This window comes from Priapulus caudatus, unplaced genomic scaffold, assembly GCF_000485595.1.
Source record: "Priapulus caudatus unplaced genomic scaffold, Priapulus_caudatus-5.0.1 Scaffold888, whole genome shotgun sequence".
Taxonomy (NCBI): Eukaryota; Metazoa; Priapulida; class Priapulimorpha; order Priapulimorphida; family Priapulidae; genus Priapulus; species Priapulus caudatus.
This window is the reverse complement of record NW_014577949.1, coordinates 82,776-101,281: the sequence shown is the minus strand read 5'-3', so window position 1 is coordinate 101,281 and position 18,506 is coordinate 82,776. Positions and strand designations below refer to the sequence as shown.

The following is an 18,506-nucleotide window of genomic DNA, read 5'->3' as shown; positions in this document are numbered from 1 at the left end:
TGATACGGAAACAATAAATCAGAAACAAATAAAATTCAGAAATAGCAGAAAGCAGAGGAAAATAAAAACCTTTAAATGCGGGTTCGAACACGGTACCGGTCACTATACGAAGCGAACGCTCTTAACGTTGAGCCACTGCAACCAACTGGAAGAATTAGAGCTATATACGCCAGCCCCTAACCCTAACCCCTAAACCCTAACCCTAACCCTAACCCTAACCCTAACCCAAAACCCTAACCCTAACAATAATCTCACCCTAACCCTACCTCGTAATTCTAAAATAAAATAAAATTAGCCAAAAATAATAATAAGTGAAATAGTGAGCAAAATTAGCCAAATCAGAAGAAGAGAGCCGGTTGTTTAGTTTTCAGGATACCGGAAACCGATCCGGTTGTTTAGACACTTCCTTTATTTATCATCATTTTATTATTGAAACGTTCCAAAGTGCCCGTGCAAAGGCTGTGGACCGTGTGTCTGACTCTATACTTAGACTGCAGGAGTGCAGAGTAACTGTAGCCGTAGGCATAAGGGGCAATCAGCACTAGGCTAATGAGTAATGATAATCATGCTAATCGCAACTAACTAATGGCCAGTATTCAGTATGCAGTTCTCCAAAACATACTAAATCAGACGACTACGACGAGCGATGCCAAAAACGAAACATGGCTAACACAATTTCTTGCAACTTCCAACACCAATTACTTAGAAGTTTCTGATAACGAAATTTAAATCAGTGCCTTTAAACGACAGATCAATAGAAGTTTTTTTCTGTACTTTGTAGTTTGTTTAATCATCGTTTATGCAAGCCTACATACATGTTTGGGCTTGATTGCTCCAACCTGTTTATCGTGACGCGATCTAAACAACCAACCAGGTGGCGGCTAGTTTACCGCGTTCTCAAACCTTACTAGTAAAAACACACATTTGTGAAATACTTTTGTAGCAATACCTTGCCTTCTAGGCCTGTGGAGACACGCTTTTACGAATGAGAAAGTAAATGCAAGAACTGTAAATTCCAAGATGCGAAACTTCTTTGAGGATTGTAAGTAGCTAAAGTAAGTACTATTGAATACATCAGCGTTTAAATGAATGAATTTTGGCGGCGAAGCAACCAACAATCACAACACTGAGTCTGACAACAATGCATGATTACGCAAAGATACGCTGTGGCTATAATTGCCCGGCAGCTCGGGCACGCGTCTTCGTTTTCCTAAATGCCCCGCAAGTTCCTACCCTAACTCTAACCCTAACCTAACCCTAACAAAAACCCTAACTTAATCCTAAACCCGACCCTAACCCTAAACCTAAGTCTAACCCTAACCCTATACTCTTGTAACAAGTGGCTACTAAGGACTTGACTCACTACTAAGTACTAGTAGTACTGCAGATGGGGTCGTTGTCGGTATCAGGTAAGTACTAGCAGATATGTACCGCGGTAGTTTTAGGTTGTTTTGAGTATTATGTTTATATTTTTATATGAGGTATGTTTACGGTTAGGCGTTAGGTACACGTCTGTTAGTACAAGTCTGGTACACTTGTGTTCATTATGATGTAACCTCGGTACAGTATCTGTAGTAGGCCTGATAGCGACAACGACCCTTGACACTAAGTACTACTACTAGGTACGGTGGCTGGTATTATACTGTACGCGGGCTATATAGTAAACTACCTACTAGAGCTAGGTAATTGAATGCTGTCGAACTGTCGTGGCAAGTTTTGTTGCCCGTTTTAGATCATAATATTAATAACTTAATATAGATATTGTAAGAATACTATGAAAAGTGTATATTATTGCGCATGGACCTTAACGTCATGCACAGCGCGAAGAAATTACAAATACAATGCCTCGCAGTGAGAGAATTAATTGGATTAGAGAAGAGGGGTCTGGAAATGACTAATCGTTCAGTTTCCTACCAAAAGCATCTATAGGCCTAGGTACCTAATAATCTTACCTAGCTGTAACTGGCAGCTACTGGATAAACCTCGGGCACATGTGTTATTAACTTACATTATTGTGCTGCAGATACCTAATTAATTGGGTGGAATATGGGTTATATGCACGAACTATAGTAATACCCAGGCTTTGTCATTAAAACACATAATATGATATAAAATGTTTTGCTTTTTCCAGGCTATGAGTGCAGTTGCTTGCCAAAACGAACTACCCCTTCTCAAAAGTACAAGAGAAGTGAAGAAATTCAAATTAAAAACACTCAGATCTCAATCTGAAACTTAACAGCGTTTCTCTTTGTACGCCACACAGAGTATGAGCATACGTCTAGACAGTGCTTATATTTCAGCTGAAATGTGTTCTGCTCGCAAGGTTCTTCTCATTTGGTACTGGGTCTTCTACAGTTATATGTAAATGAGTGCACGAAGTGTAAGGTCTCCATGAAGTAAATGAAGAGCTGTCTGGAGAACCGTCTCCTGTTTGAGCGAGCCACCAATAAGCATCCTTAGACATTTAATGGAAGCCTCATAAGGCCAGACCCATTCGCGTAAATCAGACAGCTACTGAGCCTCCTTAAGTAAAGTGATGTTTGTGATGAAGGTCTTCTTACAAAGTAAATTGAGGCATTCTTCGTGTGGCTTGCCACCTTAAACTAGCAGAAGGACGACCAAAAGCGCGGATTGAGCAAGCTCAAGTTATTCAACGTAGTGTGTTTGAGTCCAACTGTGGAGCAAGTAAAGCTTGCGCATACCCTACTCAATCATCCCAAACTGGCGCACATCGGCCACAGACACGTAAGTTCAAAAGGCTTACAAGCTAAATACAAAGTGTATGTCTTTATTTCTTGTTTTCTGTTGATCGATAGTTCATCTCTGGAAAATTTGGAATTGTGAATGTCTAATCTCCTCAGAGTAAATAATTTACTGGTTGTGCAATTGGGCAGAATTTGCAGTAATTCTCACTGTGTCTAGGTGGGGGCATGTGTAACAGTGAAGATATATCAATAAACTTTTAAAGCAATATCGGCGTATGTTACGTGCTTAATGGCCAGTTTTTTGAATGAAAATCCTAGATGGTACTAATATGATGGCCTTTCAGCTATCGACATCCCTTGGGGTATATATGTTCCAAGAAAAAATTTGAAAAAATGATACTGGCCGTCAATGCTTATTTCAGGTTCGGTGTGTCCTGTCGGCGCAGCAAGAAGGAATTTTTATTTGTCCCGAATTTTTATTTGACATTCTGTCCTAAGAATTTAGTTGGTTCAGTGCATATCATAATACAGTATAATACATGGAAATCGTAATGAAGATACGCACCCGTTTATTTCAGCTTGCCGTACACTGTGTGTTCATTGCCGCGATTGCAGCTTTTTCCTCAAATTCCAGGAAAGAGTTTTGCTGTCGCTCTCTCAATACCAGCGATGCGCCCTCCTTACATATCGGTAATGAACATGCTCGACGGTGACTCGAAACAATCGTCGCCCTCCCCCATTACTTTAATCATGCCCCTCCCACAGCTAGGCCACGTATTCAGCCAGCGATGTGGTCAAAGCCACAGACTCGTGTTAACACGGGTATGACGCCTGAAACGTAAGAATGCGTCGTGGCGATAGCCCCAGGCCTCAAGCGATGTTAGGAATATTACACAACTAGGACATTTTTCAGTTGTCCAAGTCGGGCAACTAGCGCCATGAGAATAACTTGCCCGACATGACTTTCACTTGTCCCGGGCAGCTCGCACAACTGTTTAGTGTCGAGGCTGTGAATAACATATTAAATAACGGAATATTGTTTTATTTGACAGAAAAACCTCACCAAGCTTATGTCTGGGAGAAGAAAAAGATAAATGTGTGGAAAGCGAGTGTCAGTCAGTCCCGTATTGATGTTTTGGGCTCCAGCAAATTCTACCATATAAAGTCAAAGAACTGTCATGTCAGCCACAAAAGCTCAACAAGAGGCCACTGTTTACCTATAAACGGTGCAGTTGTACAGTGTAGAGGGGAGAATTTTGTTGGCCTACTGTTAACCATCCAGATCTTCAGACTTTTAGTCAAGAACAAAGTGTGTAAATAGTCCTCCATGATTGCTACAGACTAAAGTTATGTGTGGTAAGGCCTTTTACTTTGACTCTAGTCTTGTAACATCTATTACAATTTCTTATGCAACAGTTTCACCAGTAATTCCTGTTTCAGGGGAAGATCATGAAACATTACTAAAGCAAGCATTTGGATGTATGCCACGCATAAAAAAATCAAAAATTGGAGTGAATCATGTGTATAATTAGTTTTGTGAATATATGTAATGTCTGTACACATTTAACTTAACATCCATAACAAAAGTCGAATATGATAATTGATATCCAGAGCAATGAATTGTTAATGCTTACATTTGCACTGATTTACAACATATTGAAATATTTTAATAGAGATTTATTTAACTCAGTGGTATTACTCAGCATGCCAGTGTAGGTTATGACTCATCGCTTGGTTACATAATTGGCCATTGTTATGCTTCTATGTGTGGATAGATAAAATTCACGTAAGGACCTGTAAGATGGAAAAGTATCAGTTGTTTAAAATTTCTTGTAGAACAGAGAACGCTGAAAGAATAGAAAGAGAACGACGAAGCAAGCCCATGGCTGGACACGTCATACAATGTCACGTAAGGGAAGCTGTGTGCATCGACAAATACTAAACAGAGGTTATGATGATTCTAGTCAAGAAGATGAATCCAATGAAAATTCTCTTTGCTTGTGAGTGGGAGGAGAAAGTTGCACCGAAATGCTAGGGCAAAACCGAAAACTTCCACGTCAGATTAGCAACGAAACATTAAGAGCTTCTGTCAGATCCCAGAAGACGTCATGGCCGCAAGCGAGATTGAAGAGAAAATCGAATAAAACCAAGACATTCTGCAAAAATTGCCTCGGGACAAAGTAAACGTGAAAGTCGCGGTGCAGCCCGACCACTCAGCTTAAAACAGTGCCATCTCTGACGTATAAAGGAAAAGCGATTGGCGTCTGCCGACCTAATATGGCGAAGAGACACCCAAAATGCGCCTCGTCGACGTACAGACTCTCTTAAAGTTGCGACGACCGAGATCGTTTGGATCGCTTTCACAGAAATGGAGCAGCTGGAACGTTGTCACCGGGTCTGCAGTACAAACAGACAGAGAAGACATTGTCACACTGTGGTGGATCCTGGAGCAACCATCGTCAAGGAGAATTAGGAGTGCCTTCTTATCTGCATGGTAAGGATAACGCACAAGGTCACTGTGCCGTAGTAATGATATGTGACACTTTGACATTTGTGCACTTAACGCAATTGAACGATTTTTATTTTTAATGCGTGAAATATGAGTGCCATTACATTCACATATGCACAGCTGCCCTCTGCAGCATTATTTTCAGAATGCTCCCATTTTGCATAACTCACTGCTTGATATGATAGCAAAATACTGTTTGCAGTTCCAGCAGGGCCAGCTATGACCATTTGTACCAGAACCGTTAACACTAGGCTACAGTTATCCGAAAATATTATGAAATAGATGATGGATAATGTAAACAAAGTAATTTGCACGACTTGATTCGATTGAGCGTGTTTTCACACCTTTATTTTACTATCCGCAATCTTCACGGTAAATGTTTATTTGCACCCGTGCGTGTTTGACGTTACCAGAAACTATCAGCTGTTTACTCGAATGCAAATGTGGACGTATCCAATTAGTATTTGCCCCCATGGCTGTAACTTGTTTGTTGCTCGTCAAACTAGTAGCTTTGAAGGTAGAGCTGCGACACGACTGGACTGTGCACGTGTGCAAACTGCGTCAGAATAATCATACAGCACGTACACACCGATTTCAGTGTGCCTCGGGTCCAACGACACAGTTGTTATTGCTTGCTAACTTAGTAAGCAATAAACACATCCGTTTTGTAAACGACCTTGCAGGGCAGTAACCCGTGTTGTCGTTAGTGTGGTCGTTTATTTGTCGGCATCTAGCTGAGTGCTAAGGGAGGACCATCGTTAGGTGAAGTTTTTATGAATAAGGTGTGATTTGTGTGGGCGGTATATGACTTGAACAGGCAGTCACTCAATAAGAGATCTGACTGACAACTTGCCGAGGTAACTGGAACCATCTATCTGTTATCCTCTGTGCAATAAGGATTTTCTCACTATGAATCTATATATAGTTAAATTTTTACTGCCGTCTCCATTTTTTTTGGCAGCGCGCTCCTCTTTCTCACATCCTTGCTCTGTTCTCTTTCTGCTTGAAACGGGATTTTTTTTCTCATGCGGTTTAATATCGCTTAGGTGCAATAATTGTCATAATTAGCTTTGTTGTTTGTTCACAATATTCTATGAATGCATGTGTTCAGATTCCGTTAAAAATGCCAATTATTCTCAACGCCGTCATTCCAGACATCATCAGGTGTTCCATGCAGAGATGCGCCAGCGACCGCAGGACACGTCAGTAAGCGCAGCGACCAGGACAGCGTCAGTAAGTCCAGCGACCAGGACAGCATCAGTAAGTCAGCGACCAGGACAGGCGTCAGTAAGTCAGCGACCAGGACAGCGTCAGTAATGTCAGCGACCAGGACAGCGTCAGTAAGCCAGGCCGACGCAGAGACAGCGTCAGTAAGTCATCGATCAGGACAGCGTCAGTAAGCCACGCGAACGCGAGGACAGCGTCAGTAAGTCATCGACCAGGACAGCGTCAGTAGCCAGCGACCAGACAGGCGTCAGTAAAGTCAGCGACAGCAGGACCAGCGTCAGTAAGTCGTGCGACCAGGACAGCGTCAGTAAGCCATCGACCAGGACAGCGTCAGTAAGTCAGCGACCAGGACAACGCGTCAGTAAGTCAGCGACCAGGACAGCGTCAGTAAGTCCATCGACCAGGACAGCGTCATTAGCCAGCGACCAGGACAGCGTCAGTAAGCCATCGACAGCAGGACAGCGTCAGTAAGTCAGCGACCAGGACAGCGTCAGTAAGTCATTGACCAGGGGACAGCGTCAGTAAGTCATCGCCAGGACACGTCAGAAGTCATTCGACGCAGGACAGCGTCAGTAACCACGACACGAACCAGGACAGCGCTCAGTTAGCCAGCGACAAGGACAGCGTCAGTAAGCATCGACACAGACAAGGCGTCCAGTAACAGATCGACGCAGGACAGCGTCATTCCGCGACCAGGACAAGCGTCAGTTAGTTCCAGCGACGCAGTGACAGGTGCCAGTAAGTTCAGGACGCAGGACAGCGTCAGTAAGTCATTGACGCAGGACAGCGTGAAGCAGTAAGTCATCGACCAAGGACAGCGTCAGTAAGTCCATCGACGCAGCAGACAGCGTAGTAAGCCAGCTGATCCAGGAGAGCAGTCAGTGTAGCCACGAGCACAGGACAGCAGTCAGTAAGTCATCGACCACAGGACCAGCGTCAGTATCCATCGACACAGACAGCGTCAGTTACCAGCGACCAGCGACAGCGTCAGTAGTCAGCGACAGGACCAGCGTCAGTTAGCCAGCGAATCAGGGAGCAGCGTCAGTATTCGTCAGCGACCGATGTGCCGATTGGGGAGCCAAAGAGCCGCAGTAGTGGTCCGAATCCGGAGACAACCCGCTTAATGTACGTGCGCATCTTTGCGACCATCTTGGATATCGTGCCCTATATCATCTCCTCGTACCTGTATTGCGATACGTTGAGAACCGCATCAACAAGAGTTGGGAATACCGTTTCTTGTGATGATTGCGTCGACGAAAGGTACTTTTACGTGCGGAGGCCTCACTGCCAAGTAACCGTGTGAGGTCTTAGGAGCCACAGCTGGCGTGCCTGTCACTCGTACGAATCCTGTTAAGAAAATATACTGTAATATATATTATATAGTATATATATATATATATAATATTATATAAGAGAGAGAGAGATAGAGAGAGAGAGAGGAGAATAGAGAGGAGAGAGAGAGAGAGAGGAGAGAGAGAGAGAGAGAAAGAGAGAGCAGGAGAAGCATTAGATGAGAGAGAGAAGAGAGAGAAGAGAGAGAGAGCAGAGAGAGAGAGAGAGAGAGAGAGAGAGAGAGAGAGAGATAGAGAGAGAGAAGAGAGCGAGAGAGAGAGAGAGCGGGAGAGCCGTGAGTGTGAGAGAGAGAGAGAGAGAGAGAGAGAGAGAGAAGAGAGAGCGCGGAGAGCGTGATGAGAGAGAGAGAGAGAGAGAGAGAAGAGAGAGAGAGAGAGCGGAGAGCGTGAGTGAGAGACGAGAGAGAGAGAGAGAGAGAGAGAGAGAGAGAGAGAGAGAGAGAGAGAGAAGAGAGAGAGGAGCGGGAGTGAGAGAGAGGAGGAGAGAGAGAGAGAGGCGGGAGAGTGGGAGAGAAAGAGAGAGAGAGAGAGAGAGAAAAGAGGAGAGAGAGATGCAGAGCAGAAGAGAGAGAGAGAGAGAGAGGTACACATAATAACAATGAGCCTACTATGTTCTCCTGATTCTACAGAGTTGTTGGACGAGAAGTCTGTGCGCAAAAATAATACCCTCAAGGTTTAAGAATAGTGTATGGTAGGGAAAAAATCCCCTCAGCGCAATGTATTGTTTGGTAGGTACGTGTTGTAGTTTTCTATAATAACAGAACATGTGATTTATATTTAGCTGTTAGAATTTGAGGTACGTACAGCAAGTTCCGACAAGTTCAACACCGTGCTTGCTTGTTGGTGTGAGTGCCCAGGCATGTAAATAGTTGTTATCTTATCTGACACTATTGTTATTCAAATGTCAGTTATTTAATACATGAGTCTTTGAGCTTGATATTTCTTATAAATATATCAGTCCAAAACTACTATTGTTTGGCAGTGTTGTAGTTTGTGCTGAGTTTTGCCCTCATACTCCCGTAGTTTCGCTTATTTTGACTTATAGTGTAGGGGCTTTATAATGCCATTCCATACTTTTTAGTATTGTTTTTATTGTTCTGCAGGCATATATTTATCAGAAAAAAATGGGTCATCTCACCGCCTTGATTCCATTCACGACATTCCACTGTTAGTACACGTGATACCGAATGGCTACGTGGAAGTATCATCAACTTGCATGAGCAAGTCAAACAGCACCTCAGTCGGATCGTGGCGTGTGGCTCTTCTTCTCGCGTTTTTTCCTTCAAGTGTCTGCCTTGTTGATATCGGCACATAAACATAAAGATCGGCTGCAACCCAGGCATATCACTATTTACTGTTGCACATCCAATGGTATCAAGAGCTAATAATATCTGGTAATTGCTCTTGGTGGTATGCAAAGCACGTTACAGAGCAGAACAGAGGACTTCCTTATACGCACTTTCAACTTGCAACAAGCCATCTATGTTAAAGTTCATGCCAAAACAAAAAATTCGAGAACTTTGATCATTAAATAGCAGAGTTGTATTTGGAGACTCGTCACAAAATCCTCATAATATGGAAAAAACCCATTTTAATGCATGGTCCCATTTTTTCTGATAAAGATGTCTGAAGAACAGGTAAAACAATAGGTCCAATGATTAACAATAAACAAAAAGTACAGAAAGCAAAATTCTTATATAGGCCCTAGCACTATTATCTTTATTTTTTTTTAAAATTAAATGATGATAGACTTACTGAATAATTTCGAACGCCGTTGATATGTGTCTATGTAGGGAGGGAGAATGCTAACTTAGGTGGTGGATGTCAGAAACTTTTAACGTGCCACATTCTACTTGCTAGTAAACCTATAGTCATTCATCCAGGTGTAGCAGGTATACCAAATGCGCTCAATAAGTTTTATAATTAATCTGCCGAGCAAGGGAGAATGATGGGCCCAATTTAACGAAGGTGTACAAACTAATATCTCGGCTAGTATATGTCATAGGGGCAACCGGTACGGACTTATTTGTTGGTAATCCTGATTGTTTGATAAGCTGATGTAATATTGTTCGGAATACATGAATGATAACAGAAATTCGACTGATGCTGCATTGTTTTGCACTCATACTCTATATGTTGTTAAGTAGCTCTGGATATGTCTAATGTGGTTTTGTAAAAGCGAACAAAGTAAAAAAAATTGTTTGCTTGTTGTTATCACTGTCAACAATGAATGTAGTGAAGTATTAAACTGAGATTCATCTATTGAACAATTTACCGTTTGCTTTTATTTTACACGGCCTCAGAACTCAATATGCCTGCACATATAGCTTGTCTAAGCCTGACGATCATGATATATATTTCATTCAGCCCTGATCAATTAAAGCACAATTGTAAACATTGCTTGCTTACACAGTGTAATACTACCGTGATGATCGTTGGGCTTTGGTTTTTGGTTGTGTTATAATATATATATATATATATATATTATATATAATATAAATATATATATATATATATATATATATATTATATATATATATATATATATGTTTAACGCTGTTGATTCGCTAATACATAAGAAAATTCAAATGAAGAAAGATTTGTCTTTTGTGGGCGGCGCATAGAAAGAGTGCACCCGTGTCTGTGTTTGGAGGAGAGAGAGAGAAGGGGGGGGAGAGAGTAGGCCCTATTTAGCGAATATGAACGCCACAAGTCACTCCGTTTAGACACAATGCTCTTGCCATACTCACTTTATACGGTGAGCTAAACAACCAATTTAATGTGATTGATGGAATCTATTCATCAATCAATCTGACTATCGCTCGGCATACCTTTCTTTACTATTTCTAGCGGCCCTAGTTCGCGACATCTAACTTTCCTCACCAAATAAAACGATGTATTAAAATGCTGTGTCGTTGGTAGAATATACTGCAAAACAATATATTTTTTTATTAAAGTTATACCTTAAATGTATTGATGAATTATTGCACAGTATTAACGAGTAGTTAATATAAAACATTAAAATGCGTGTGCCTCTTTAAAAAAATTATATGCCACAACACACACACACACACACACACACACACACACACACACACACACACACACAACACACAATATCAAATATACAGCACACAAGAAAACAATAGTACGATTTTCTCATTGCAGGCATATCATCACCAAATGTGAGGACATACACCGCACGCACGAACGAACGCACGCGCACACGCGCACACGCGCACACGAACAAACGCATAAAACGCATGGTACATGCGCAGCTGGAAAAACAGAGAGAACCGACGGTCAATGTATTGTATAATAGATGGGTTAGCCTAATAACTTTATGAACGGTGGCGACAGTCTTTTCTTTGGTAAACGTATCATAAATCAACGCGAAAAACGTGCTGCATGATCTGATGTGATCTGCATAGCAAGGAGCTACATATAACATATATGTAGCTATATTGTATATATTGTATATATTGTATATTGTATATATATATATATATGTATATATATATATTATAATTGTATATATATATATATATATATGTAATATATATATTGTATATTGTATATATTTGTATATATTGTATATATTGTTATATGTAGCTCATTGCTGCATAGTAGTGGTAAGCGCGGCAGAAGCAGCGGCGCGCAGTAGCAGCGGCGCGGCGGCGGCGGGCAGTAGCGTAGTATAGTAGCAGCATATGCGGCAACAGTAGTAGCATGTAATGATAGATTCCTATCATAATTTAATAAATAATATATTACGTGTAATAATGCATGTAGCTGTCGACAACCAACTGCAACTGATGCAACTGATGCAACTGATGCAACTGATGCAACTGCAGCTGGCAATTGGTAAATGTATGTCTTCTATCGTATCGCTGCATATCCTCGAAAATTCTATGAGACGAATGCAAAGATAGTAGTATCGTTTGTTAGAATGAGATTCACGTAAATTATAGGTCAGTGTGGCAGATCTCGCGAGAGAGATGGCGGTCACGGCGTGAGGATACTAGTCTATGGGCTTATGTAATATTTTCCAGATTTGTCATTTTTTTGGGTAGATTCTTGGCACTCATGTCTAAACACATCTAGAAACTTCACTGATTAAGAAAAAAATGGGTGCCAGTTTTTCCATTAACATTTAGGGCCTCCATTTTGAATTTCAAAATGCGCCATCACCGGAAAATCTTTTTTTTTTAATAATTGCCAATTAACATAACTATTCATTCAAATGTCATACAATATTTATTCTATTTTATTTAAACTCATATAAAGGAATCAAAGATTCATTGAGACAAAAATTAGAGCACTCGAAATACTCAAAATAGCAAAAATCCAAGATGGCCACCATATTTCAGGCTTTTTCTACGTAAAATGTCATACGTTTGTACCAATGGACATTGGAAGATTTGTTGGTGTCTAACCATATGTTTTCAGTTGGCATATGAGGATTCAATAATAACAACGTATTTATGATTGGAACACTCTTTATCATCCTCCAAAACACTTAAGAGAAGTAATGTAGAAGATGTAATTCAATATAAGTTGAAAATGGATATTTTTTTTAAAGGTACGACAATGCTACATGTATGACAGGAGTTACTAGTTGTCATTGCTTCAATCATCTTCTAGATCTTCGCCAATCATTGGTGGTGTAATGTTCATAAAGCTGTCGCCTTTCCCACCACATTTGCAAAGTTCGGTACAGACCACATTGTTTCCTCTGCATGAGCACCTTCGCGAACACTTTGATTTCTCACAGTTACACCTGACGAGCTGCAGCACCGAGACTGCGGGCTGGTGCAACCTGAGAAAGAACTGTCAGTAGCTTTTTGTCTAGGTTTTGCCACCCCAAGGTCAGAGGGTCAGAGAAGTTGGTTTCAATCCATATCCTGGTGCCAGATATTAGCCTGGACATGGGCACGGCGTATATGTTGAATCCATGCTCCCTGAGTCGGTGGCAGTTCGTCAACTCCTTGTTCATCTTGAGTTGCTTGAACAAAACATCTGAGCATATTTGTTGCCCAATGTGGACTCCACTTGGACAGGAATGAGAAAAAAGGAACTCTTCACAGCCATGATAATTTTTCGGACGGTTCATCTCCTTCGCCAGACCAGCTAGTGCTATCAGGATGGCGGGCTTACATTCCAGCGAAAGTTGCAAAGCATCCCTTCTTTTCCTTTCTTGGATATGTCCTGTCGTATCACAGCCTGTGAGAGCATGCCAGTTTATCAAAGCCCTGCTGATTTCTCCGGTCGCGCTGTAGGCTGTAGGAAGACTTTTCGTCGTCTTTCGCTTGTCCCATGATTAGACGCAGAATGGTTGCCAAGTAGTGGCGTTCTTCGTAGAGCCAAAGAGCACACATCTGTGTCTTGAGAATATATGTGGACCTTTATCCGTCTGCTCGCAACTTCTACAGCATGATAAATAATAAGAGTGTCCGCCTCTTACCTGTGTGCTGACACCGGGCATTATTCACATTCATATATTCGTCATGACCTCCTGCCGTGTTGCCAGTCATGACCTTGGACGCTACTGTAGCGATAACGCTGATGGAAAGGTAGAGCAGTTAGCGAATCCTTTGTGCTGCTGCTGCAAGAAACATCTTTCTGTCTTTGATGCCCGTTTGGTCTTGAACTATGTAGGATTTAGTTACCCCCACATTGCCTTTCCATCGCTCTCTAGTCTGTTTCTTCATTGATTGCTTTCATTGGTGTAGTTATCAAATATAACTGCACTTGACAATATCCTTGAGCCTTTGAGTCAATGATGTGACGAAGGATGCTTCAGAAGCTCTTTGCAAGTCTTTGAAATTCTTGATTCGCCATCTACCTCCTGTACACTCCATTCCTCAACACAAGACACGCTCCAATCCCTCTTAAACTCGGTAAGGCTGTGCCCAAGAAGTTTGAACTGCTTGTCGTGGCACCAAATCTTCCAGGAAGCTTTATCACTGTGATCTTGTCTGTAGCTGGGTATGGAATAGATCCATCGGTGCCATGAGAAGCTTGTTCGTGTAGGCAAACTCATGCATGCCAATCACTTCTTCCAGATCGGACACTCTCTCGACGCATGGAGCCGCAATAACAGCAGTCTAGGCTAAAAAGTGATGTGGTTGCCTTCAAGCCGTTCAAACCTCAGACGTCTTGTGTTCAATTAATCGTCTTTTGCAGGCAGACATCCATGCTTCTGCTTGAACTTTGGTCCATCCTTGTCCCACAATTGCGACTCCAGATGATCGTTCCTCTATCAAACGTTTGTAAGCTTCATGCCATTTTCCTCTGTTGCCTAGGATACTATTGGCTAAACGTCGTCTGGGGATGATCTCGCTTTGAAATGCAGTTTGTACATGCAGCCTCTGCAGTCGCGAGTTCTCGGCTACCAGCGCTCTGTTTTGATCTATAAGTTGCAGGCTGCTAACCTGACTTTCAGGCTGAGAGCAATGGAGCGCTTTTGGCGAGCAATTTTTGACAGAGAGTTGATGATGCTGTGGTGGTGCATATTGTAGGGCAGTAGTAGCCTAAAGTCGTTCTGACTCCATCATCAGCAAGTCGTGCCACTCCGCCGAGGCAGTGAGACCAAAACTTCAAGAGGCGTGCTGGCAGATGTTGTTCATTCCAGCAGATCCCTCCTTGCGCCTTTTCGTTTCGATTTGTTTGAAGGTGTTCCATCGGCATGATCAACACCAAATTCGCCATGTGAATGAAGACTGTTGCTGGTATTCACTGCAAACTCACCAAATTTTGGTGAAGCTCTGGCCATAGAGCTTGCATCAGAATTTTATGGCATCCATGCACCATGTAGCCGATGACTCTGGAATGCTTTTGAGCATAATCTAGCGGCTGTGGCATATGCAAAAAAGTACTTTACAAAGATGCTCAAGTGATACCAAGTAGAGGTGCCAGCTTACCTTCCCGTATAGCGCTCGTGCGAATTTACCAGTGTCATCGCCTGCCGCATGTCATCTAGCCCGCATTGAACATTAGCGTCTGTCTACGACATAGCGTCCAAACTCTCGTAGCTGTTCTCCAAGATTGAAAGATTCTATATTCATTTGAATGCTAATGCCTGCTCTGCAACGCCTGTCTTATCCCGGCATGCTTCAGTCAGCTGCTTTACACTGGCTACCAAGCGTCCATGTACAACAGGCTTGAGTCCTTAAGCATTTCTCATCCAGAAGACAAAGAGTGGCCTTGAAGAGTTAACTGGCTGCGCTTCGATCGCTCTGTTGTAATTGAAATTGCCAATTTAAAACTGTGACTAACAGGTCAAGCTACTGTACAGATCATGCTTCTCTGCATGCGTCGTCAAAGACCTTAAATTATTTAACAACATTTATAAAATTATGACTTAATTAGATATATCGTCTTCGACTAAGCAAATACAAAGTTGAAAACATAACATAGAGTCGATTGCGTTATAAAACTTTAAAAATCCCGTGGCTAAGATTAATATCTATTTTTTGATAATAACGTCGCAAGAACCTGTTTCTATCATGCAACCAGAAGTTTCAGAATGATAAAGTTGTTCTCAACTATAATTCATTTTGGGTACCTCAAAACTCTATGAACGGCATTTCGATTATACGTTTAAAAATAATGTTGAATGCCAAAAAATGCATACAATCGCTTTAAAAAACGGCCGCCATTTTGAAATTCAAAATGCGGCCCTTAATGTAATGGAAAAACTGCACCGCTTTTTTCTTTAAATCAGTGATGTATTCTAGGGTGTGTTTAAAACATGCGGTGCCAAGTAATCTACCCAAATATTTTGCTTTTATACCATAAGCCCCACAGACTATAACATAGAGTTGTATTAAATATTAGACTCTAATATATAACTCTATGGAGAAACCGCAGTATAATTGTCAAATCCACGACAGATTGGCGCTCTCGCACTGGGTATAGTTTACTGGCTCAATTCGTACTGGTACTATCCACTGATCTCTATAATATATCAGAAGATATTATTATTGAATGCAGGTGGTACTATCTGAGTGTGGGAAGGGCGCTGCATGCAGTTTGGTTATAAGAATTACGGCAGGAAATACACTTGTATCTCTATAAATATAATCGATATAATAACTCGATATAATATATCGAATATATATAAATAACGATTATATTATAGAGATCAGTGAAGGAACATATCTAAAGATGTTTCAAGGCAATTTATTTACATATGCGTGGTGTAAGTGTTATCTCACGCGATAGGGTGGCTGCGACTGAAGGAATATTGACTGCAGCCGCACATGCAAACTGGCATGCAGTGCCCCTCCCACAGTCAGGGATAATAGTAGCTATTTAGAGTCCCTATATACAGACCAGCCGTATATCAGGGACTCTTAGTAGCAGTATTCATATGACATACTATCCTATAAATAGATTAGATTTCTATGGGTAGTTCTATTGTTTAGATTTTGCTATGGTAGCTATTCTATTGTAGATTTCTATGGTAGTTAGTTAGATTTCTATGGTAGTAGTGAGTCAAGAGCGAGAGCGCCATCTGGTCGTGGTGGAGTTTCTGGCTGGCATGGTTGATTTATATGCTCTGATAGGCAGGGCAGGTTGAAGCCTGTTGCTAAATCAGCATTGCATTATTAACGAACCATACGTAGGGCCTGACTGATCAAATTGATACTGCATAGTATATATATATATATATTATATAACAATGTCATGACATCAGGAATTGTATATGTCTTGTAATGTTAATTACGAAGTTTATGTAGGCCTACCGGCTTTAGATGCATGGTTATAAAGTATTAGTGTAAAACGAAAGCCTGTAGACGGTAGCTGAAATAAAATCTATGATGATATTAGATATTGATTCCTCTCTGCGGACGCGTCCAGAGATACTTGCAGACATCCGGTATTGGTAATGAGCCTAATCACGGTGTGCTGATGCCACTTCGTAACCGTGTAGGGTCTAAGTGTTTATCACTCTCTCGAGTGAGCAACGGAGTTTGCAATAATGACATCGTAGAGTATTGGGCTGTGAATCATTATTTTGTCGAAATTCGTTATTAGAAAGTCACTTTACTGCTTCTCAAGTAAATTCTTGAGATAACCTCTTGTGTAGATTCAGGGTGTGGTGTTAGATGAAATGGAATTGTAAATGTTCGAAACGTGGTTTTACGATGGAGAGAATACTAATGAAAGCATGCACTCCTTGTAAATCCATGACCGTCATTGTAAGCACGATGACAATAGCGAGGACTCTCACAAAAAGCTGATACGTATTATTAGTTATATATAGTAATATAGTTTACGTTATATCCAGGCCCAGTAGCCAGCTTTATAATTGGGGGGCGGCGGCGACCTGCGGTTTTTCATGTTGGCAATTGTTTGCTCGGCAGGGGCGTGTACAGGATTTGTACCCAGCGGGGGGGGGGGATTCTACGCCCGTAACCCCAAAAGTACGAGCACGCTGCAGGGGGGCGTCTGGGCGGTATTAAATTTTTTAAATTTTAGACCCCCGCTCAGCATGGCGTTTTCTGCGCGAGCAAAGGGAGGTCGGAATCGCCTGCCAAAACACGCCCCTGCTCGGGCGCGAAGCGACCAGGCGAGGGAGCCAAGCGACCGAGCGGGGGGAGGGGGGTGTTCACTGTTCACCCTCCCGCACGATGGAGATTTTGCAATTATTACACTAAAATGGAGCGACCTGAGGTGAAATTCTTGCAAATTTTCAAAAAAAAATTTTTTTGGCTTGGGGGGGCTCGGGGGAGGGGGTTCGTTCAAACCCCCCCAACCCCCCCTGGCTACGGGCCTGTTATACATTGATATGTAAAATCAAATAAATATTGGGATATGGCCCGGTCACGTGTCCAGTCAACGTGGTCACGTGACCAGTCATCGTGGTCACGTGTCCACCTGACGCGGGAACATGTCACTGATCTCTATATACTAACTTAGTGTGCTATACTAATTTTTTCTATATACTAAGTAAGTAAGTATAATAGAGATCAGTAGCACGTGTCTACCTGACGCAGTCACGTGTCCACCTGACGCGGTCACGTGTCCAGCCAACGTGGTCACGTGTCCAGACCTGTTTCTACCGCAGCTGAGAACAATATATACATGTTCTCAGTACAATATATATATGAACAATATATATATTGTTCTCAGTACCGCAGAACAGCAAAGTTCGCGAGATTTTCTAATGTTGCTGACGGTCGGGTTTAGGTTAGCGCATACTCAGTAACTGCCCAATTAACTAAGATTGCATAGAAAGTACATTTTTCAAGCAAAGAGCGGATCTGCCTATAAGTGGTTTTATGTGAATTATTTTAACGCAATATCTTATCTCAATGCGCATTATCTGACAAAAAGAGGCGCATATCGTTTGCATTTCATAATAATAGTAGTAAGGCTATTTCAACATTAAATGTAACATCATGTGCCGGCTTCAGATGCATGGTTAAAGTACTAGTGTACAAGAGAAGCGAGGCCTAATCACTGTGTGCTGATTGCACTTCGTACCCGTGTAAGTGTGTATCATTTTCTCGAGTTAGCGACAGGTAATAGCACTTGCAATAATAACACCGTAGAGCATGCGATGAATCAGGATCTGTAGACATTCGTTGTTCGATTCTTTACTGCTTCGTAAGTATAAGTGTCGAGAAAATACCCTGTGTGCTGTCGGGATGTGGATGTGGAAAAAATTAAATTATAAATGTTAGTTAATGGGCTTTGTGACGG

General features: G+C 41.8%; 1 protein-coding gene across 3 annotated transcripts in view; it reads left to right on the top strand.

Annotated features, from left to right (window-relative positions):
- Positions 1-10,063, top strand: part of LOC106814230 — a gene marked incomplete at its 5' end in the record, with an annotated part of 23,997 nt that extends 13,934 nt beyond the window's left edge. For 2 of the 3 annotated variants that reach the window (XR_001394576.1, XR_001394574.1), the window contains 1 exon segment: positions 8,897-10,063. 3 annotated transcript variants of the gene reach the window in all.
- Between the last annotated feature and the right edge of the window lie 8,443 nt (positions 10,064-18,506).